Source organism: Triticum urartu, chromosome 4A, assembly GCF_056163025.1.
Source record: "Triticum urartu cultivar PI428250 chromosome 4A, HENAU_Tu73, whole genome shotgun sequence".
Lineage (NCBI taxonomy): Eukaryota > Viridiplantae > Streptophyta > Magnoliopsida > Poales > Poaceae > Triticum > Triticum urartu.
The window spans coordinates 551,220,483-551,244,424 of NC_141876.1; positions in this window are offsets into that span (position 1 = coordinate 551,220,483).

Consider the following 23,942-nt stretch of genomic DNA (forward strand, 5'->3'; position numbering starts at 1 on the left):
ACGCGGCCGATGCAGGGGGTCAACGCGGGACATGCCTGGTTCGTCCTCGACTCGTTCCTGCAGCAGGGACCGAGCAGGAGCTCGATGCGGACGACAGCGGCGAAGAGCTCGCCGGATCCACCTGATCCGGGCGAGGCAGAGGCAGGGGACGCCGGAAACGGGCAGGACGACTGCGGCATGGGACCTGGCGCTGGGGTCCATGCCTCGGGGCGGCGTGCTCCTCGTTCCCTGCAGTGACGGAGCTGGTGGACCTGGCGTAGCAGGAGTCCCCAGGGACGAACGAGGCGTGGGGTGGACGCGGGAGGATGGATCCGAGGATGGGCGGCCGGATCAGGGGCGCGGAGGCGAGGATCCATGGAGGAGAAGCTTCATTCAACGGCCATGGCGTCCTTCCTGCAGCGATGAAGTACAGAGAGAGAGGGAGATTACACAAAGAGGTAGGGGAAGAAGGAAAAACGGGAGGAGGGGCAGCAGAGAAAGGAGACGCGGGACGAGGCAACTCCGTCGGGGCTGGTCTGGTGACTCGCCGGACGGCGACGTTGAGGAGCTCGGGATCGAGCCGAGCTCGATCTGAGAATCGGGCAGAAAAAGGTTGATTGGTCGGGCGTGGAAACTGAGGAGGAGCGGGGGGTTGGGGAATGGATCTCGAGAGATTTGAGTGGGTGGCGGCGCATGATGGGATGGATGGGACAAGGCTCCTGATTATTAGGGTTGGACCTAGTATATATATGGCAGGTGGAAATAGTTAGGGGCTATCGGATCCCTCCGATCGTAATCGGACGGTCGCGAATAAAATATCTAGGTAGTCCAAATAAGAAAACGGTGACGTTTTGTAGACGTTTGGAGATGATCCGGACACAACGGTAGCGACAGCCCGAGTCGGGTCCGGGACAGCTTTCGGGCGCGCGCGAGGAGGGTCGCGGGCTGACGAGAGAGGTTAGGTAGGGCCTGGCGGTGAGTAGTGGGCTATGTAGACGGTCTCGAGCTGAGAGAAGAGAAGAGAGGGAGGCCCGGCGGCTGTTTCCGGAGACCTAAAACGTCCGACGTAAAGACCGGCTACTATTGCCGCTATAGTTCTCTGTTGGGGCGTCAAACGGACTCCGAATGCGATGAAATTTGGCAGGAGGTCTTCCTACACTATAATAAGACCACACGCCAACTTTCAACCCATTCCGAGAACATTTTCCGGCCACTTATAAAATAATATTTCGGACGTGTCGCGGGCGCGTGCAAGTGTGGTTGGTCTCAGAATGGACAACGAAGAAAACTCGAAGAACCCGGACGAATGCAAGTTTTAAAACATGATGATGCAATGCACATGATAACATGACAAGATGCAACACGCAAGAAAATGACATGGCAACGACGGCGAATAACTGGAGGACACCTGGCACATCAGTCTCGGGGCGTTACAACACTCCACCACTACGAGAGGATCTCGTCCCGAGATCTAGAATGGCACCGGAGGGAAAACGGAAGAGAAAGAGATAGGTAAAACTAAGTTGCTTCTTTGACAAACGAGTGAAACCAAATAACCTTGAGAGGTTGAACTAATTGAAATAAATGAAACAACGGAGAAGTACAAAGTTCAAAACACTCCGTTAAGAAAGAGGAACAACGAACCTTGCGAAAGCCTTGAGGTTGAAGGGAAGATATATATTGAAAACACTCCGGTTAAGGAAGGGCATCAAGGAGGACCAAATTCGGGCAGCACTCCGGTTGAAAGAAAGAGATTGAAAAAATAACATGGTAAGATGAGAAGATACTTGATGAAATCACAACATACAACCTCCGGAAGAAAGACATAGACGATAGATAAATGAAAAGAAGGAATTGAGAAGAAAATGACAACTTCTGCCACAAATGATCTTGGAAGGCACCCTTCCAAGAAGGTTAAAACGGAGTTGTTGGGAAAGACCAACGACAAAACGAATAAGTTTGTAGTGGGCTTATGGAAAAACATCTCAAAACTATGAGGTGAAATTTTGCCACTAACGGAAACGATAAATTGGATTGATATGAACAAGGAGACGAGAGGATTATTTCACCGGGAGGATAAACGAAGAACTTGGGTCATTTATGAGCATCATAATAGCAACAAACCTTAGGGAAGGCTTTAGGTGAAATATAACCCAAGATAATTCCAATGAAGAGATTGATGGATTTAAAATATCTCATTCTTGACAAGATGTGAATCGTGAAGCATGAACTGAAATTATCAAGAATGACATAATACCACCTCCAATGATACGGAAGAAAGAATTGCACTCCGAATTACAATATGAAGAAAAGCTTGAGCTTCTTAGGAAAGAATCTTGATGAAAAAAAAGTTGGAGAAGGAATTAAGTCCTTGATGGACCATTATGTAGAACCTCCATGAAGAACTCCGTTAAACAAAAGAATGATCAAACGGAAAGAAAGGGTAGTTGAAAACACAAGGTGGAGCCTTGTAAAGATTTAGATAGATCTCCGTGATTACATAGTTGAAAGAGGTTGGAACCCCGGGAAAAAGATAAAATGAAACAAATGAAACCGAGAATTTGAAGGGCCTCCGGAATAAAGAATTAATCATTAGGATGAAACAAGAATAAGAATTATGTTATGCGTATCCTTCAACAATTTAATTGCTAATAAGCAACGGATTTGGCATACTACTTATCCTCGTATCAAGGATTAAGAGAGATATAACGTAAACTTGAAAAGGTCTTCAACAAACCACCGGTAGAATTGAAACCATGAATGAATTGATACGGAAGAGAAATCTTGAACGAACCACCGTAAGAATCGGAAAAGAACAAATAAAAGATAACGAATCACCGGGGAGAATTTAGCAAATGAACGAAGATGCTTGAGAGAATTTAGATTCATGAGAACGAAGAGATCACGAGTCGATTAAAGATCACTTAAACGAAGCACTGGTAAGATTGGAGAATGATAACTGAAAGCTGAGAATGAATAAATTTTGAGATGATGGTCTCCGGATGAACAAACTGAAAAAGACTCTTGAATTGCTCCGGATAGGAGAAAAGAAATCTCACAGTCGAAAACAATTATGAGAGGATGGCAACAAGCTAGAATCACAAATCTTGAAGAGAATGGAGCAAGATTTAAGAGAAACTCTTCTTCGGTCTTCAAAATATGAGAATGACGACGAGAAACACCACCATGAATCGTTGAGACACTCCGGAATGATGAAAAGAGGAGAGGTTGAGACAAAGATGGAAAGAATTTGAAAGATCTTGGAGAAAAACATATGACAGATGATGAATCATTCTTACATCAAACTTTAAAAGAATTTGAGGATAGCTCCGGGAAAATAAGAAGAGTCAGGTAAGATCCTGGGAAAAACCTGTGGGTTAGGGCCCACTCAACAGAAACACCGTTGAATGATTGCTTGAAAAGAGAGATTCCACCGGTTGAAATAAATGGCTTGAATGAGGGAACAAACTCGAAAGATCTTGAATGAATGCAGAGTGAGAACACGAATCTCCGAGATATCTAGAGCACTCTGGAACAATTGAATAGCGAGAAGTGGATGATTATGAGGTGCACCGGTATGAGAAAACATTTGAAATACGGAAAAGGATTGGATGCACAAGCAGTATTACCGCTTAGTACAAGTGAAGGCTAGCAAAAGACTGGGAAGCGACCAGCTAGAGAGCGACAATAGCCATCTACATGCATTAAAATTAATAAACATTGGATGCAAGCATGAGTAGGATATAATCCACCATGAACATAAATATCGTGAAGGCTATGTTGATTTGTTTCAACTACATGCGTGAACATGTGCCAAGTCAAGTCACTTAAATCATTAAAAAGAGGATACCACCCCATCATACCACATCATAATCATCACAATAGCATGTTGGCATACAAGGTAAATCATTATAACTCATAGCTAATCAAGCATGGCACAAGCAACTACAATCTCTAATTGTCATTGCAAACATGTTTATTCATAATAAGCTGAATCAAGAACGAGGGACTCATCATATTTACAAAAACAAAAGAGGTCGAGTTCATACCAGCTTTTCTCATCTCAGTCAGTCCATCATATATCATCATAATTGCCTTTCACTTGCACGACCGAACGGTGTGAATAATAATAAGAGCGCACGTGCATTGGACTAAGCTGCAATCTGCGAGCATTCAATAAACAGGAGAAGACAAGGCAATATGGGCTCTTGGTTAATTCAACAATAATGCATATAAAAGCCACTTCAACAATTTAATTATGGTCCTCTCCTACTGACCCCCAAAGAAAAGAAAAGAAATAAAACTATTTACACAGGAAAGCTCCCAACAAGCAAAAGAAGAACGGGGAATATTTTTGGGTTTTCTTTTTAATTATTACTACTACAGGAGAGAAATAAACTACTACTAATTTTTTTGGTTTTTTTCTTAAGGTTTAACAAGCACTCAAGAAGAAAGCAGGAAAAAGAAAAAAAACTAGCATGGATATTACAGTGAAAAAGTATGAGCACCGACATCTACCAATGAGTGTGTGTGAACATAAATGTAATGTCGGTGAGAAATACGTACTCCCCCAAGCTTAGGCTTTTGGCCTAAGTTGGTCTATGGCCACGGCTGGCCTGGCCGATATCCATAATAATAGTTGTTGGGGTCGTACTGTGATGAGGAAGAATAGTTGGGATCATACTGATGTGCAGCGATTATCGCCTGCTGAGCTGCAGCGTGGAGTCGAGTTGCCTCCGCTCTCCTCTCGTACTCTTTTGCCTCCTCTCTGATAATAGCATATCTTCCTTTTGTATGTGAATCAAAGAAGGCAGGAGCAGGGAGAGTAATACGGAAAACACGTCGTTTATCAAAAATTAAACGATATAAGAGAGGTGATTCAGGCCTCTCGGCAAACTGGTGCGAAGCCATAGAGTCATAATCTAAATATGCAGGAGGCAACTCCATATCACCCTCACGAATGTCTATCTCAAGAAAATAAGCTAAGCGGGTTGCATAAATTCCTCCAAAGAAATCTCCATTATGTCTACCTACGAGCTACAATGGCTCCCATATGATAAGATTGGTCTCCTAACACAGCACACCTAAGAATGCTAAGATCAGGGACACACATGTGACATGCTTCATCCTTAGCATTTATGCATCTACCGATGAAGAGAGCAAAATAATGTATAGAAGGAAAGTGAATGCTCCCTATGGTAGCCTGCGTTGTATCTCTAGATTCCCCCACAGTTATACTAGCAAGAAAGTTTCTAAATTCAGATTTAGGGGGGTCCCTAACACTACCCCATGATGGAAGTTTGCAAGAAGAAGTAAAATCCTCTAAGTCCATGGTATAAGATTTGTCATAGAGATCAAACATGACTGAAGAAGAATTACGCGAAGATGAATACTCAAACCTCCTCACAAATGAACTTGTGAGATCATGATACTAGGGGCATTTGTTAGCCTCAAAATCCTCAAGACCGGCATTGTGCAAATATGCTTTGAATTCTTCTTTAATTCCCGCACGGTCCATAAAATTTTCCGACGGCCATTCGCAAGGCCGTACTGGAGCGTCTCTTGGTGGATCCTCGTCACCATCGCGCATAGCAATCCTGGGTCCTTGCTTCTTAGAGGAACCACCTTGGAACATCTTCCTAAGCATATTGTTTTTCTCTGAAAAAATCTGAAATTTTTAGTAACTTCAAAATAAAAGTAAACCAAACTCAATAAAACTGATAGCAACTACTCCTACAAGTGCCTAGAGCCTATATCAAGCATTAGAACTACTTGGAACAATATAAATTTGACATTCAAGCTCAAGAACATGGTCACCTATGCAGCACAAATTTGCAAAGAATAAAGCACTAGAACAAAAACTAATTGGACCAATGGAGGAGTCACATAGCAAGGAACAATCTCCCCAAGCAGTTTTGAGAGAGGTGCTTTGAGCAAGGAGATCGAAAATCACAGCAAAAGTGGCTGGAACTCGTGCTTGAGTTGGTTTTCCGGGTTTGTGTGAGATAGAGGAAGAAGATGGGTGCTGGGATAAGTGGAGGAGGGCCACCGTGGGCCCACGAGGCAGCGGGCGCGCCCTAGAGGGGGGGCGCGCCCACCACCCTCGTGACCAGGTGGCAGCTCCTCCCGCGGTAATTTTTGCACAGTAAATCCTCAAATATTCCCGAAAAAATCATATTAAATTGGCATGGCATTCTGAGGACTTTTATTTTGGGGATATTTTTATATTGCACGGATAAGTCAGGAAATAGACAGAAAAATACTATTTTTACTTTATTTCTACTAATTAACAGAAAGTATAGAGAGGGTACAGAAGTTTGTGCTTCTAGTTTCATCCATCTCATGCTCATCAAAAAGAATGCACTAACAAGGTTGATCAAGTCTTGTTAACAAACTCATTCTGATAATCATGAAACCGGAGAAATTTAGAATAACACTAAGTTACCTCAACGGGGATATGCACATCCCCAGTAATAAGTATATCATATTTCTTCTTGACAGTTGATAGAGGAAATTCAAAACCTCCAAATATAATTGATGGAATTTTTCCAATAGAGTTGATACTATGAACTTGAGGTTGTTTCCTCGGAAAGTGTACCTATGCTCATTACCAATAACATGAAAAGTGACATTGCCTTTGTTGCAATCAATAACAGCCCCTGTAGTATTAAGAAAAGGTCTTCCAAGAATAATAGACATACTATCATCCTCGGGAATATCAAGTATAACAAAGTCCGTTAAAATAATAACGTTTGCAACCACAACAGGCACATCCTCACAGATACCGACAGGTATAGAAGTTGATTTATCAGCCCTTTGCAAAGATATTTCAGTAGGTGTCAGCTTATTCAAGTCAAGTCTATGATATAAAGAGAGAGGCATAACACTAACACCGGCTCCAAGATCACATAAAGCAGTTTTAATATAATTTCTTTTAATGGAGCAAGGTATAGTAGGTACTCCGGGGTCTCCAAGTTTCTTTGGTATTCCACCCTTAAAAGTATAATTAGCAAGCATGGTGGAAATTTCAGCTTCCGGTATCTTTCTTTTATTAGTAATGATATCCTTCATATATTTAGCATAAGGATTTGTTTTGAGCACATCAGTTAATCTCATACGCAAAAAGATAGGCCTAATCATTTCAGCAAAGTGCTCAAAATCCTCATCATCCTTTTTCTTGGATGGTTTTGGAGGAAAAGGCATGGGTTTCTGAACCCAAGGTTCCCTTTCTTTACCATGTTTCCTAGCAACAAAGTCTCTTTTATCATAACGTTGATTCTTTGATTGTGGGTTATCAAGATCAACAGCAGGTTCAATTTCTACATCATTGTCATTACTAGGTTGAGCATCATCATGAACATCATCATTAATATTTTTACTAGGTTCATGTTCATTACCAGATTGTGTTTCAGCATCAGACATAGAAATATCATTTGGATTATCAGGTGGTTCAGCAATAGGTTCACTAGAAGTTTGCACAGTTCTATCATTTTTCTTCTTCTTCTTTTTAGAAGAACTAGGAACATTAATATTATTTCTTTGAGAATCTTGCTCGATTCTCTTAGGGTGGCCTTCAGGATACAAATGTTCCTGAGTCATTCTACCAGTTCTAGTAGCCACTCTAACAGCATAATCATTTTTCTTACTATTCATTTCATTAAGCACTTCTTTTTGAGCCTTAAGTACTTGTTCTACTTGAGTGGTAACCATAGAAGCATGTTCCCTAACAAGTTTAAGTTCACCTTTAATATTAGCCATATAATCACCCAAGCATCTAATCATATAAGCATTTTCTTTTAACTGTCTACCAAAATAAGCATTGAAGTCGTCTTGCTTAAACATAAAGTTATCAAACTCATCCAAGCACTGACTAGCAATTTTAGTAGGAGGGACTTCAGCTTTATCATATCTATAGAGAGAATTTACCTTTACTACTTGTGTCGGGATATTGGGATCAGGAGGTTCTTCAATAAATAAAGAATTGAGATCATATGTTTCTTCAACAGGCGGTATATTTAGACCATGTATTTCTTCAATAGGAGGTAAATTCTTAACGTCTTCAGCTTTAATACCTTTTTCTTCCATAGATTTCTTTGCCTCTTGCATATCTTCGGGACTGAGAAATAAAACACCTCTCTTCTTCGGAGTTGGTTTAAGAATAGGCTCAGTAATTGGAGCAGGAGATGGCTCAGGAGCTGGCTCAGGAGGTGCCCAATTATTTTCATTTGTCAACATATTATTCAATAGAATTTCAGCTTCATCCGGTGTTCTTTTCCTGAAAAGAGAACCAGCACAACTATCCAGGTAATCTCTGGAAGCATCGGTTAGTCCATTATAAAAGATATCAAGTATTTCGAGTTTCTTAAGAGGATGATCAGGCAAAGCATTAAGTAACTTGAGAAGCCTCCCCCAAGCTTGTGGGAGACTCTCTTCTTTAATTTGCACGAAGTTGTATATTTCCCTCAAAGCAGCTTGTTTCTTATGAGCAGGGAAATATTTAGCAGAGAAGTAATAAATCATATCCTGGGGACTATGCACACAACCAGGATCAAGAGAATTAAACCATATCTTAGCATCACCCTTTAATGAGAACGGAAATATTTTGAGTATATAGAAGTAACGCGATCTCTCATCATTACTGAACAGGGCGGCTATATCATTTAACTTAGTAAGATGTGCCACAATAGTTTCTGATTCATAGCCATAAAACGGATTAGATTCAACCAAAGTAATTATATCAGGATCAACAGAGAATTCATAATCCTTATCAGGAACACATATAGGTAAAGTAGCAAAAGCAGGGTCGGGTTTCATTTTATCTCTAAGTGATTCTTTGTTCCATTTAATTAATAACCTCTTAAGCTCATATCTATCTTTGCAAGCTAAAATAGCGGCAGAAGATTCCATATAAAAAAGATAACCCTCAGGAATAACAGGCATATTTTCATCATCACTATCATCATCGTATTCAGATTCAATAATTTCTTTTTCTCTAGCCCTAGCAATTTGTTCATCAAGAAATTCACCAAGGGGCACAGTAGTATCAGGCATAGAAGCAGTTTCATCATAGGTATCATGCATAGCAGAAGTGGCATCATCAATAACATGCGACATATCAGAACGAATAGCAGAAGCAGGTGTAGGTGTCGCAAACTTACTCATAACAGAAGGTGAATCAAGTGCAGAGCTAGATGGCAGTTCCTTACCTCCCCTCGTAGTTGAGGGATAGATCTTGGTTTTTGGATCTCTCAAGTTCTTCATAGTGTCCAGCAGATATAAATCCCAAGTGACTCAAAGAATAGAGCTATGCTCCCCGGCAACGGCGCTAGAAATTAGTCTTGATAACCCACAAGTATAGGGCATCGCAACAGCTTTCAAGGGTAGAGTATTCAACCCAAATTTATTGATTTGACACAAGGGGAGCCAAAGAATATTCTCAAGTATTAGTAGCTGAGTTGTCAATTCAACCACACCTGGAGACTTAGTATCTGCAGCAAAGTGTTTAGTAGCAAAGTAATATGATAGTGGTGGTAGCGGCAACAAAAGTAAAGACAACAAAAGTAATGTTTTTGGTATTTTGTAGTGATTGTAACAGTAGCAGCGGGAAAGTAAATAAGCGAGAACCAGTATATAGAAAACTCGTAGGCACCGGATCAGTGATGGATAATTATGCCGGATGCGGTTCATCATGTAACATTCATAACATAGGGTGACACAAAACTAGCTCCAATTCATCAATGTAATGTAGGCATGTATTCCGTATATAGTCATACGTGCTTATGGAAAAGAACTTGCATAACATCTTTTGTCCTACCCTCCCGTGGCAGCGGGGTCCTATTGGAAACTAAGGGATATTAAGGCCTCCTTTTAATAGAGAACCGGAACAAAGCATTAGCACATAGTGAATACATGAACTCCTCAAACTATGGTCATCACCGGGAGTGGTCCCGATTATTGTCACTTCGGGGTTGCCGGATTATAACACATAGTAGGTGACTATAGACTTGCAAGATAGGATCAAGAACTCACATATATTCATGAAAACATAATAGGTTCAGATCTGAAATCATGGCACTCGGGCCCTAGTGACAAGCATTAAGCATAGAAAAGTCATAGCAACATCAATCGCAGAACATAATGGATACTAGGGATCAAACCCTAACAAAACTAACTCGATTACATGATAAATCTCATCCAACCCATCACTGTCCAGCAAGCCTACGATGCAATTACTCACGCACGGCGGTGAGCATCATGAAATTGGTGATGGAGGATGGTTGATGATGACGACGGCGACGAATCCCCCTCTCCGGAGCCCCGAACGGACTCCAGATCAGCCCTCCCGAGAGGTTTTAGGGCTTGGCGGAGGCTCCGTATCGTAAAACGCGATGATTTCTTCTCCCTGATTTTTTCTCTCCGAAAGCAAATATATAGAGTTGGAGTTGGCGTCGGAGGGTTTCCAGGGGGCCCACGAGGTAGGGGGCGCGCCCTAGGGGGGCGCCCCCCACCCTCGTGAGAAGGGTGTGGGCCCCTGGTCTTCATCGTTGGCGAGGATTTTTTATTGTTTTTTCTAAGATGTTCCGTGGAGTTTTAGGTCATTCCGAGAATATTTGTTTTCTGCACATAAAACAACACCATGGCAATTCTGCTGAAAACAGCGTTAGTCCGGGTTAGTTCCATTCAAATCATACAAGTTAGAGTCCAAAACAAGGGCAAAAGTGTTTGGAAAAGTAGATACGACGGAGACGTATCAAAGTGAAGGCGCGGCAGCCGGCCGTGGTCACCGGGGCCCGCCTTGGAGGTGGAGCTTGGCCTTGGTGGCCGCGGGCCGCTACGGCCAGCAGCGTGGGGCCTTGCCGTAGCAAATGATCCTGGCGCGGAGGAGCAAAGAGCAGCGGAGCGGTCGCTTGCGGTCGAGGGACTTCTTGACAGCTTATTTCTTCACGCGCGGGCATCGGACGCGGTGGGTCGTGCCGTGGAGCCGCGTGCCTTGGTGCTAGGGCGCCGTCTTGGGGCAGAGGTGGTGGAGGTGCTTCATGAGCTGCGTCGCCCGTGGCTGGCGGAGGGCGAGGCAGAGAGTGGGACGGCGCGGACAAGCTCGGCGATGCGGTCAAGCCAGTCCTCATAGAGGTCGTCGACTGGGCGGTAGCGCAGGAGCTCGTGCGCCATGAGGAGCGCGGCCTGTGCGTCTGTGGGAACGCGACGAGCGTGAGTCAGCGATGGAGTGGCGGTGCGGCCGTCCTGTCGCACCAAGGGGTGAAGCGAGGATGCTTGCTGCTCGTTCCCCGTCGGGCCAGTGGCGGCGTTGGCGGCAGGCGGCGGAGAGCGACGGGGTGGCCCTCCGACGGTGGCCGTTTGAGCCACACAGGTGGCGAGGGCAGCCCGGCGCTCAGCACGGGCGCGACGCGCGTCCGCCATGGAGATGATGAAGCGACATGATGCGGAGCAACGAAAGGGAAGCTTCGGCGCACCCCTACCTGGCGTGCCAAATGTCGGATCATGGGTTCCGGCAAAACCCTTAAGGTTCGAACACTGGGGTGCGCGCGAAGATCTCCCCTCCTATCGATCAACATCCTAACTTATCCTACATCTCACGAACTAACTCAACGAACTCGCTACACAAAGAACACAAGATTTATACTGGTTCGGGCCACCATTGTGGTGTAATACCCTACTCCAATGTGGTGGTGGTGGATTGCCTCTTGGGCTGAGGATGAACAGTACAAGGGGAAGAACAGCCTCCTGAGGATGAGGTGTTCTTGTGTGTGTGAGGATGCGGTCTAAGGTTCTGTTCTTGACCCGTCTCCTTCTCTCTCCCTCTCTCTAGCTACGGTGGTGTCTAGCTCTATTTATAGAGGCCCTGGTCCTCTCCCCAAATATTGAGCGGGAAGGGAGCCAACAACGGCCAGTTTGAAAGGGGACAGCTAGTACAAGCTATCCTGACAAAAGCTGGTCTTCGCCTGCCAAAGGTTCTGGTGGTGACACCATCCTGGGCTCCAGGGTCACCTCTGTCTTGCCGTCCTTCTGGTCTTGGTCTCATTGCGCCAATATGGAAACCTTTGCTTGATGCCTCGGTACTCCGTGCCAGCGCTTGCCCCCTTAGCACCAAAGAGGAAACAAGGACGCTGTGCGCGCTGGCGCCCGCCTGGTCTCGATCGTCATGGCTTACGTCACGAGAACCTCGCGAGGTTTGCCCGACCTTGAACTCTCTGCCCCTCACGAGCTAGCCTGGCGAGGCCGCTCCTGAGGAGGTCTTGTGTCGTCCGCCTCGCAAGGCTTGGCCCCTCGCGAGGGTCTTGAATACTTGTTGGTGAAGATGGGTCGTACAGGCCTACCAGCAAAGCCACGCCGTGGGCCATAGGCAGGAAATCTGAGGACCCCCGTTCCTAGAACGCCGACAGAAACCATAGCCATCATTGATCAATGAGCTAGTCCGGCAGAGGGTTACTAGGGACATGTTGTTGTCTATGCATTCACACATGTATTTGAGTTTCCAATCAATACAATTATAACATGGATAATAAATGATTATCATGAACAAGTAAATATAATAATAACCACTTTATTATTGCCTCTAGGGCATATTTCCAACATACGCCCCCACGGAGGCCCGAACCTGGATAAACCTCGCATGTGAGAACTGCTAGATTTTCTCTTTGTGCTCGTTGATCTCCCCAGCCGAACCATGAAACGGGCCGAGCCAGTCCCATAGATTGTTGTACCCCCGACAGGAAGGATTGAGGAAGCACCTACTAGAGGAGGCTAACAATGTTGTCGTTGATGCAATGAGGAAGCCTCTGCTTGCGGATTTTTGTGATTTAATGGATGGATGCACGTAGAATGGAAGAGGTTATTTGAGTAATATACTTGTCCATGTAGGACGGGATTATTTCGAGAGTTCAACAATGTTTATATGCCACCAAACTCAAGATTGCACCAATGCCAAAATAGCTGGATTGATACTATGAGTGATGGATGTCTCTAATCAAAATCCTTGTTTTGTTGCAATAATGCATCTTCTTACTTTCAGATATGTTGAAATAGTTTGAATCATTTTTTTGTGTAATTCTACACTGAATTAATTCATGTAGGTAACTGCTCAGGAAGAAGATTGCGTTGTTGCTCAAGAACCTGACGGTGACAACCTGCTAGTGAGGCAGTTGTTGGAGCATCAGAGCCTGCTCAAGAAGAAGATTGCATTGATGATCGAGATACTCGGCGAGGATGAGAGGGACAACAATAACATGGGCGGGGAAGACGACTCATGGGGAGTGAGGGAGTCCTGGACTAAGGGGTCCTCGGGTCTCCGGGCTATCTGATATGGGCCAGACTGATGGGCCGTGAGATACAAGGCAGAAGACATTCCCCCGTGTCCGGATGGGACTCTCCTTTACGTGGATGGCAAGCCTAGTGTCCGTATGTATAATTTCATTTCTCTATAAACCGACTCTGTACAACCCTAGGCCCCTCCGGTGTCTATATAAACCGAAGGGTTTAGTCCATAGAGGGTAAGACAAATCATACAGGCTAGACATCTAGGGTTTAGCCATTACGATCTCGAGGTAGATCAACTCTTGTAACCCCTATACTCATCAAATACAATCAAGTAGGATGTAGGGTTTTACCTCCATTAAGAGGGCCCGAACCTGGGTAAACATCGTGTCTCCCTTGTCTCCTACTACCTTCCATCCTCAGACGCATAGTTCGGGACCCCCTACCCGAGATTAGCCGGTTTTGACACCGACATTGGTGCTTTCATCAAGAGTTCCACAGTGCCGTTGATGGAAGGTTCGATGGCTCGTTCGATCATTAACAATGATGCCATTTCGGGGGAAACTTTTCTCCCTAGACAAATTTTCGTGTTTGGCGGCTTCTGCATGCCAATTCAATTGGCCACCTGATACGTCTCCAACATATCTATAATTTTTTATTGTTCCATGCTATTATATTATCTGTTTTGGATGTTTAATGGGCTTTAATATGCACTTTTATATTATTTTTGGGACTAACCTATTAATCGAAGGCCCAGTGCCAGTTGCTGTTTTTTGCCTATTTCAGTGTTTCGTAGAAAAGGAATATCAAATGGAATCCAAACGGAATGAAACCTTCGCGGGGATCTTTTTTGGAACAAACTCAATCCAGGAGACTTGGATTGGAGGTCAAGAAAGCAACAAGGCGGCCACGAGGTAGGGCGGTGTGCCCAGGGGGTCAGGCACGCCCCCCACCCTTGTGGGCCCCTCGTAGCTCCACTGACCTACTTTTCCACCGCCACAACCTTCTGTACCCGTGAGATCCCATCTGGGGACCTTTCCGGTGATCTGCCGGAGTGGGATTCGATCACGGAGGGCTTCGACATCAACATCATAGCCTCTCCGATGATGTGTGAGTAGTTTACCATAGACCTTCGAGTCCATAGTTATTAGCTAGATGGCTTCTTCTCTCTCTTTGGTTCTCAATACAAAGTTCTCCTCGATGTTCTTGGAGATCTATTCGATGTAATTCTTTTGGTGGTGTGTTTGTTGAGATCCGATGAATTGTGGGTTTATGATTAAGATTATCTGTGAACAATATTTGATTCTTCTCTGAATTCTTATATGCATGATTTGATATCTTTGCAAGTCTCTTCCAATTATCAGTTTGGTTTGGCCTACTAGATTGATCTTTCTTGCAATGGGAGAAGTGCTTAGCTTTGGGTTCAATCTTACGGTGTCCTTTCCCAGTGACAGTAGGGGTAGCAAGGCACGTATTGTATTGTTGCCATCGAGGATAAAAAGATGGGGTTTATATCATATTGGTTGAGTTTATCCCTCTACATGATGTCATCTTGCCTAATGCGTTACTCTGTTCTTATGAACTTAATACTCTAGATGCATGCTGGATAGCGGTCGATGTGTGGAGTAGTAGTAGATGTAGAATCTTTTCGGTCTACTTGACACAGACGAGATGCCTATAATCATGATCATGCCTAGATATCATCATAACTATGCGCTTTTCTATCAATTGCTCGGCAGTAATTTGTTCACCCACCGTAATATATGCTATCTTGAGAGAAGCCACTAGTGAAACATATGGCCCCCGGGTCTACTTTACATCATATAAGTTTCCGATCTACAATTCTAGTTTGCTATTTATTTTGCAATCTTTACTTATCAATCTATACAACAAAAATACCAAAAATATTTATCTTATTATCTTCATCAGATCTCGCTTTCGTAAGTGACCATGAAGGGATTGACACCCCCTTTATCGCGTTGGTTGCGAGGATTCTTGTTTGTTTGTGCAGGTACTAGGCGACTTGCGTGTAGTCTCCTACTGGATTGACACCTTGGTTCTCAAAAACTGAGGGAAATACTTACGCTACTTTGCTGCATCACCCTTTGCTCTTCAAGGGAAAACTAACGCATGCTCAAGAGGTAGCAGGAAGGATTTCTGGCACCATTGCCGGGGAGATCTACACTCAAGCCAAGACATACTGATATGTCTCCAACGTATCTATAATTTTTGATTGCTCCATGCTATATTATCTACTGTTTTGGACATTATTGGCCTTTATTATCCACTTTTATATTATTTTTGGGACTAACCTATTAACCTGATGCCCAGCCTAGAATTGATGCTTTTTGCCTGTTTTAGGGCTTCGAAGAAAAGGAATACCAAGCGGAGTCCAAACTCAATGAAACCTTCGGGAACGTGATTTTCTCAACGAATAAGACCCAGGAGACTTGGACCCTACGTCAAGACACAAAAGAGGAGGCCACGAGGTAGGGGGGCGCGCCTACCCCCCCAAGCGTGCCCTCCACCCTCGTGGGCCCCCTGTTGCTCCACCGACGTACTCCTTCCTCCTATATATACCTACGTACCCCCAAACGATCAGATACAGAGCCAAAACCCTAATTCCACCATCGTGACTTTCTGTATCCACAAGATCCCATCTTGGGGCCTGTTCCGGAGCTCCGCCGGAGGGGGCATCGGTCACGGAGGGCTTCTACATCAACACCATAGTCCCTCGGATGAAGTGTGAGTAGTTTACCTCAGACCTACGGGTCCATAGTTAGTAGCTAGATGGCTTCTTCTCTCTTTTTGGATCTCAATACAATGTTCTCCCCCTCTCTTGTGGAGAACTATTCGATGTAATCTTCTTTTTGCGGTGTGTTTGTTGAGACCGATGAATTGTTGGTTTATGATCAAGTCTATCTATGAACAATATTTGAATCTTCTCTGAATTCTTTTATGTATGATTGGTTATCTTTGCAAGTCTCTTCGAATTATCAGTTTGGTTTGGCCTACTAGATTGATCTTTCTTGCAATGGGGGAAGTGCTTAGCTTTGGGTTCAATCTTGTGGTGTCCTTTCCCAGTGACAGTAGGGGCAGCAAGGCACATATTGTATTGTTGCCATCGAGGATAACAAGATGGGGTTTTCATCATATTGCATGAGTTTATCCCTCTACATCATGTCATCTTACTTAAGGTGTTACTCTGTTTTTAACATAATACTCTAGATGCATGCTAGATAGCGGTCGATGAGTGGAGTAATAGTAGTAGATGCGGGGAGGAGTCGGTCTACTTATCTCGGACGTGATGCATATATACATGATCATACCTAGATATTCTCATAACTATACTCAATTCTGTCAATTGCTCAACAGTAATTTGTTCACCCACCATAGAATACTTATGCTCTCTAGAGAAGCCACTAGTGAAACATATGTCCCCTGGGTCTATCTTCATCATATTAATCTCCTACTACTTAGTTATTTCCTTTGCTTTTTACTTTGCCTTTATTTTACTTTGCATCTTTATCACAAAAATACCAAAAATATTATCTTATCATATCTATCAGATCTCACTCTCGTAAGTGGCCGTGTAGGGATTGACAACCCCTATTCGCGTTGGTTGCGAGGATTTATTTGTTTTGTGCAGGTACGAGGGACTCGCGCGTAGCCTCCTATTGGATTGATACCTTGGTTCTCAAAAACTTAGGGAAATACTTATGCTACTTTGCTACATCATCCCTTCCTCTTTGGGGAAAACCAACGCAGTGCTCAAGAGGTAGCAAGAAGGATTTCTTGCGCCGTTGCCGGGGAGGTCTACGCAAAAGTCAATATACCAAGTACCCATCGCATACCCTTATCTCCCGCATTACATTATTTGCCATTTGCCTCTCGTTTTCCTCTCCCCACTTCACCCTTCCCGTTTTATTCTCCCTCTCTCTCTCTATCCACCCTCTCTTTCTCTATTTGCCTCTTTTTGCTCGCTTGCTTTTTGTTTGCTTGTGTGTTAGTTTGCTTGCTTGTCACGATGACTCAAGATATTACTAAATTGTGTGACTTCACCAATACCAACAACAATGATTTTATTAGCACTCTGATTGCTCCTCTTACCGATGCCGAATCTTTTGAAATTAATACTGCTTTGCTGAATCTTGTCATGAAAGATACGTTTTCCGGCCTTCCTAGTGAAGATGCCGCTACCCATCTAAATAGCTTCGTTGATTTGTGTGATATTCAAAAGAAGAAATATGTGGAAAATGATATTGTTAAATTGAAGCTCTTTCCTTTTTTGCTTAGAGATCGTGCTAAAGCTTGGTTTTCGTCTTTGCCTAAAAATAGTATTGATTCATGGAATAAGTGCAAAGATGCTTTTATCTCTGAGTATTTTCCTCCCGCTAAGATCATCTCTCTAAGAAACGATATTATGAATTTTAAGCAACTTGATCATGAACATGTTGCACAAGCTTGGGAGAGAATGAAACTAATGATACATAATTGCCCTACGCATGGTTTAAATTTGTGGATGATTATACAAAATTTTTATGCCGGATTTAATTTTGCTTCTAGAAATCTTTTAGATTCAGCCGCGGGAGGCACTTTTATGGAAATCACTTTAGGAGAAGCTACTAAACTCCTAGATAATATTATGGTTAATTATTCTCAATGTCATACTGAAAGATCTACTAATAAAAAGGTGCATGCGATAGAAGAAATTAATGTTTTGAGTGGAAAGATGGATGAACTTATGAAATTATTTTCTAATAAGAGTGTTTCTTCTTATCCTAATGACATTACCTTGTCTACTTTGATTGAGAATAATAATGAGTCTATGGATTTGAATTTTGTTGGTAGGAACAATTTTGGTAACAACGCGTATAGAGGAAATTTTAATCCTAGGCCTTATCCTAGTAATCCCTCTAATAATTATGGTAATTCCTACAACAATTCTTATGGAAATTATAATAAGATGCTCTCTGATTTTGAATCTAACATTAAAGAATTTATTACTTCGCAAAAGAATTGTAATGCTTTGATTGAAGAAAAATTGCTTAAGATTGATGAGTTGGCTAGGAACGTTGATATAATTTATCTTGATGTTGATTCTTTGAAACTTAGATCTATTCCACCTAAGCATGATATCAATAAGTCTCTCAAAGCCATGAGAATTTCCATTGATGAGTTCAAAGAAAGAACCGCTAGGATGCGTGCTAAAAAAGATGCCTTTATAAGAGCGTGTTCTTCTAGTTCCTATCAAAATAAAGATGAAGATCTAAAAGTTATTGATGTGTCCCCTATTAAATCTTTGTTTTGAAATATGAATCTTGATAATTATTGGACTGAATATGATCCACCTTTACCTAGAAGGCGTTCCAAGAATTCAGAATTTTTTGATCTTGATGCTAAAATTGATAAAAGTGGGATTGAAGAAATTAAAACCCTAGATGTTGCTAAACCCACTATTATGGATTTCAAGGAATTTAACTATGAAAATTTCTCTTTGATTGATTGTATTTCCTTGTTGCAATCCGTGCTAAATTCTCCTCATGCTTATAGTCAAAATAAAGCATTTACTAAACATATCGTTGATGCCTTGATGCAATCTTATGAAGAAAAACTTGAATTGGAAGTTTCTATCCCTAGAAAGCTTTATGGTGAGTGGGAACCAACTATTAAAATTAAGATTAAAGATCATGAATGCTATGCTTTATGTGATTTGGGTGCTAGTGTTTCCACGATTCCAAAAACTTTGTGTGATTTGTTAGGTTTCCGTGATTTTGGTGATTGCTCTTTAAACTTGCACCTTGTGGATTCCAGTATTAAGAGACCTATGGGAAGAATTAATGATTTTCTTATTGTTGCAACTAGGAATTATGTGCTCATAGATTTTATTGTTCTTGACATAGATTGCAATCCTTCATGTCCTATTATTCTTGGTAGACCTTTCCTTAGAACGATTGGTGCAATTATTGATATGAAGGAAGGAAATATTAGATTCCAATTTCCATTAAGGAAAGGCATGGAACAATTTCCTAGAAACAAAATTAAATTACCTTATGAATCTATTATGAGAGCCACTTATGGATTGCCTACCAAATATGGCAATACCTATATCTATCCTTGCTTATTATGCCTAGCTAGGGGCGTTAAACGATAGCGCTTGTTGGGAGGCATCCCAATTTTATTTTTATTCCTTGTTTTTTGCTCCTGTTTAGTAATAAATAATTTATCTAGCCTCTGTTTTGGTTGGGCTTTTTGTGTTTAATTAGAGTTTGTGCCAAGTAGAACCGTTGGGAAGACTTGGGGAAAGTCTTGTTACACTTGCTGTAAAAAACAGAAACTTTAGCGCTCACGAGAACTGCTGCCATTTTTATTTGGAAAGTGATATTTAGTTAATTATTTTTGAATATGATTAATAGATAAATTACTCACGTCCATCAATTTATTTTATAATTTTTTGGGTTCCATATCTTGCGCTAGTTACAGATTACTACAGACTGTTCTGTTTTTGACAGATTCTGTTTTTTTGTGTGTTGTTTGCTTATTTTGATGAATCTATGGCTAGTAAAATAGTTTATAAACCATAGAGAAGTTGGAATACAGTAGGTATAACACCAATATAAATAAATAATGAGTTCATTACAGTACCTTGAAGTGGTCTTTTGTTTTCTTTCGCTAACGGAGCTCACGAGATTTTCTACTTTAAGTTTTGTGTTGTGAAGTTTTCAAGTTTTGGGTAAAGATTTGATGGATTATTGAACAAGGAGTGGCAAGAGCCTAAGCTTGGGGATGCCCATGGCACCCCCAATATAATCTAAGGACACCTAAAAGCCAAAGCTTGGGGATGCCCCGGAAGGCATCCCCTCTTTCGTCTACTTCTATCGGTAACTTTACTTGGAGCTATATTTTTATTCACCACATGATATGTGTTTTGCTTGGAGCGTCTAGTATGATTTGAGTCTTTGCTTTTTATTTTAACACAATCATCCTTGCTGCACACACCTTTTGAGAGAGCCATACATGATTTGGAATTTGTTAGAATACTCTATGTGCTTTGCTTATATCTTTTGAGTTATATAGTTTTGCTCTAGTACTTCACTTATATCTTTTTAGAGCACGGTGGTGGATTTGTTTTATAGAAACTATTGATCTCTCATGCTTCACTTATAATATTTTGAGTGTCTTAAATAGCGTGGTAATTTACTTAAATAATCCCAATATGCTTGGTATTCAAGAATAATAAAAACTTTCTTATGAGTGTGTTGAATACTATGAGAAGTTTGATGCTTGATAATTGTTTTGAGATATGAAGATGGTGATATTAAAGTTGTGCTAGTTGAGTAGTTGTGAATTTGAGAAATACTTGTATTAAAGTTTGTGATTCCCGTAGCATGCACGTATGGTGAACCTTTATGTGATGAAGTCGGAGCATGATCTATTTTTTGAGTGTCTTCCTTATGAGTGGCTGTCAGGGACGAGCGATGGTCTTTTCCTACCAATATATACCCCTAGGAGCATGTGTGTAATACTTTGCTTTGATAACTTGTAGATTTTTGCAATAAGTATATGAGTTCATTATGACTAATGTTGAGTCCATGGATTATACGCACTTTTCTCACCCTTCCACCTTTGCTAGCCTCTCTAATACCGCACACCTTTCACCAGTATCATACACCCACCATATACCTTCCTCAAAACAGCCACCATTCCTACCTATTATGGCATTTCCATACCCATTCCGGCATATATTGCCATGCAACTTTCCACCGTTCCGTTTATTATGACACACTTCATCATTGTCATATTGCTTGGCATGATCATGTAGTGGACATCGTATTTGTGGCAAAGCCACCATTCATAATTCTTTCATACATGTCACTCTTGATTCATTGCATATCCCGGTACACCGCCGGAGGCATTCATATAGAGATATATTTTGTTCTAAGTATCGAGTTGTAACTGTTGAGTTGTAAGAAAAATAAAAGTGTGATGATCATCATTATTAGAGCATTGTCCCAGTGAGGAAAGGATGATGGAGACTATGATTCCCCCACAAGTCGGGATGAGACTCCAGACAAAAAATAAAAAAAGAGAGAAAGAAAAGAGGCCATAAAAAAAGATAAAAGGCCCAAATAAAAAAATGAGACAAAAAGAGAGAAGGGACATTGTTACTATCCTTTTACCACACTTTGGGTTCAATCTTGCAGTGTCCTTTCCTAGTGACAGTAGGGGCAGCAAGGCACGTATTGTATTGTTGCCATCGAGGATAACAAGATGGGGTTTTCATCATATTGCATGAGTTTATACCTCTACATCATGTCATCTTACTTAAGGCGTTACTCTGTTTTTAACTTAATACTCTAGATGCATGCTAGATAGCGGTCCATGAGTGGAGTAATAGTAGAAGATGCAGGCAGGAGTCGGTCTACTTGTCTCGGACGTGATGCCTATATACATGATCATACCTAGATATTCTCATAACTATGCTCAATTCTGTCAATTGCTCAACAGTAATTTGTTCACCCATCGTAGAATACTTATGCTCTCGAGAGAAGCCACTAGTGAAACCTATGGCCCCCAGGTCTATCTTCATCATATTAATATCCTACTACTTAGTTATTTCCTTTGCTTTTTACTTTGCCTTTATTTTACTTTGCATCTTTATCACAAAAATACCAAAAATATTATCTTATCATATCTATCAGATCTCACTCTCATAAGTGGTCATGTAGGGATTGACAACCCCTATTCGCGTTGGTTGCGAGGATTTATTTGTTTTGTGTAAGTACGAGGGACTCACACGTAGCCTCCTACTGGATTGACACATTGGTTCTCAAAAACTAAGGGAAATACTTACGCTAGTTTGCTGCATCATCCCTTCCTCTTCGGGGAAAACCAACGCAGTGCTCAAGAGGTAGCACATACCAAGTACCCATCACAAACTCTTATCCCTTGCATTACATTATTTACCATTTGCATCTCGTTTTCCTCTCCCCCACTTCACCCTTGCCGTTTTATTTGCCTCTTTTCCGTTTGCCTTTCTTTCACCATGGCCGAATCAAAAAGGGGTAAGGGTTCTCTCCCGAGTTCTAGTACTTTGGATAGACCCTCTGTCCTTTCTAAGCTCATAAATAATGATGCGATGGAAAGACCTACCAGGGTTATCAATGAGAGTTTGAATAATTTCGATGAAGATGATCCCGGAATTTTTCGGTATTTGCTTCATGAGTCTTTGAAAGATGCTTGGGATAGACTTCTAAGGATCCGAGCCAGCTATGTTCCCCAATATCAAATTAAGATATATCTAAAAAGCTTTTATGTTGGCTTACCCTCTTCATTCAAGAAAGTTTTAGATTCTATTTTTGAAGAAGGTTTTCTTAAGGGGGATGCCATAGATACCTATGAAAAGATGAAAATTATATTTAGGCACCACATGAGTGAGAAGGTTGAATCCACCTCTCTTTTGGGCTTTTATCAAAATGAAATTATCAAAGAGATGAAGGCTAGCTTAGATGCAAATTTCTGTAGCGTGCTTAATCTTTCTTCCACCATTAATGGCCACGTGCTTTCTCAAAATATAAAGATAAATGCTATAGATAAGAAATTTTCTCTTTTCTTTCCCAATACCAAAGATGACAATACTTAGATCTATTCTTGCTTTTATGCCTAGCTAGGGGCGTTAGACGATAGTGCTTGTTGGGAGGCAACCCAATTTTATTTTTGTTCCTTGCTTTTTGTTCCTATTTAGTAATCAATAAATCATCTATCCTCTATTATGATTGTGTTTTTTATGTTTTAATTAGTGTTTCTTGGGTGATTGTTATTTGATCTCACTGAAAAAAATAGAAAGTTTGCGCTCGCGAGAATAATTTTCATTATTTATCAGAGTGTGATAAAATACTGATTCCAACTTCAGTAGATCATTATACAAATTATTTAGGACTTCCTAATTTCTCAGGATTTTTGGAGTTATAGAAGTATTCGAAACCTATAGATTACTACATACTGTTCTGTTTTTGACAGATTCTGTTTTTCGTGTCACTACAAAAAAAATACACTTCCGTGATGATACGTGTTTGTCACAGTAGGTCGCTTTTTTTGTCATGCATGTACATCCATGACAAATTTATGACAGAATCAAGATAGTCATACCTGTGCTGTCGTAGAAGTTTTCCATGACATTACCAAAATTATTATCACGGAAGTGTCCACTTCCATGACAATAAATCACGCATCACAGAAGTGCTTTCGTCAAGGGTGACCGACACGTGGCATCCACCGTAAGGGAACGCCGTTAAGCTATCGGGTCAGGTTTTGGATCCGATAACCCGTTAACAGCCACGACCAATGGGGATTTTCCACTTGTAAAATCATCATTGGCTGGAGGAGACACGTGTCAACTCATCCAATGGGCGAGACGCGCCTATGATATGTTGACACGTGGACCGGCCCATCAAGTTTAAATGGGTCGGCCCAACTGAAGGCCCACAAGATTTTGCGGACCATAATGGGCCGGCCCAGCTAAAGGCCCACGAGATTTTGCGGACCATAATGGGCTGGCCCAGCTAAAGGCCCACAAGATTTTGCGGGCCATAATGGGCCGGCCCAAGTAAAGGCCCATAAGATTTTTGTGTGCCGTAATGGGCTGGCCCAGGTAAAGGCCCACAAGATTCTTGCAGATCATAATGGGCCAG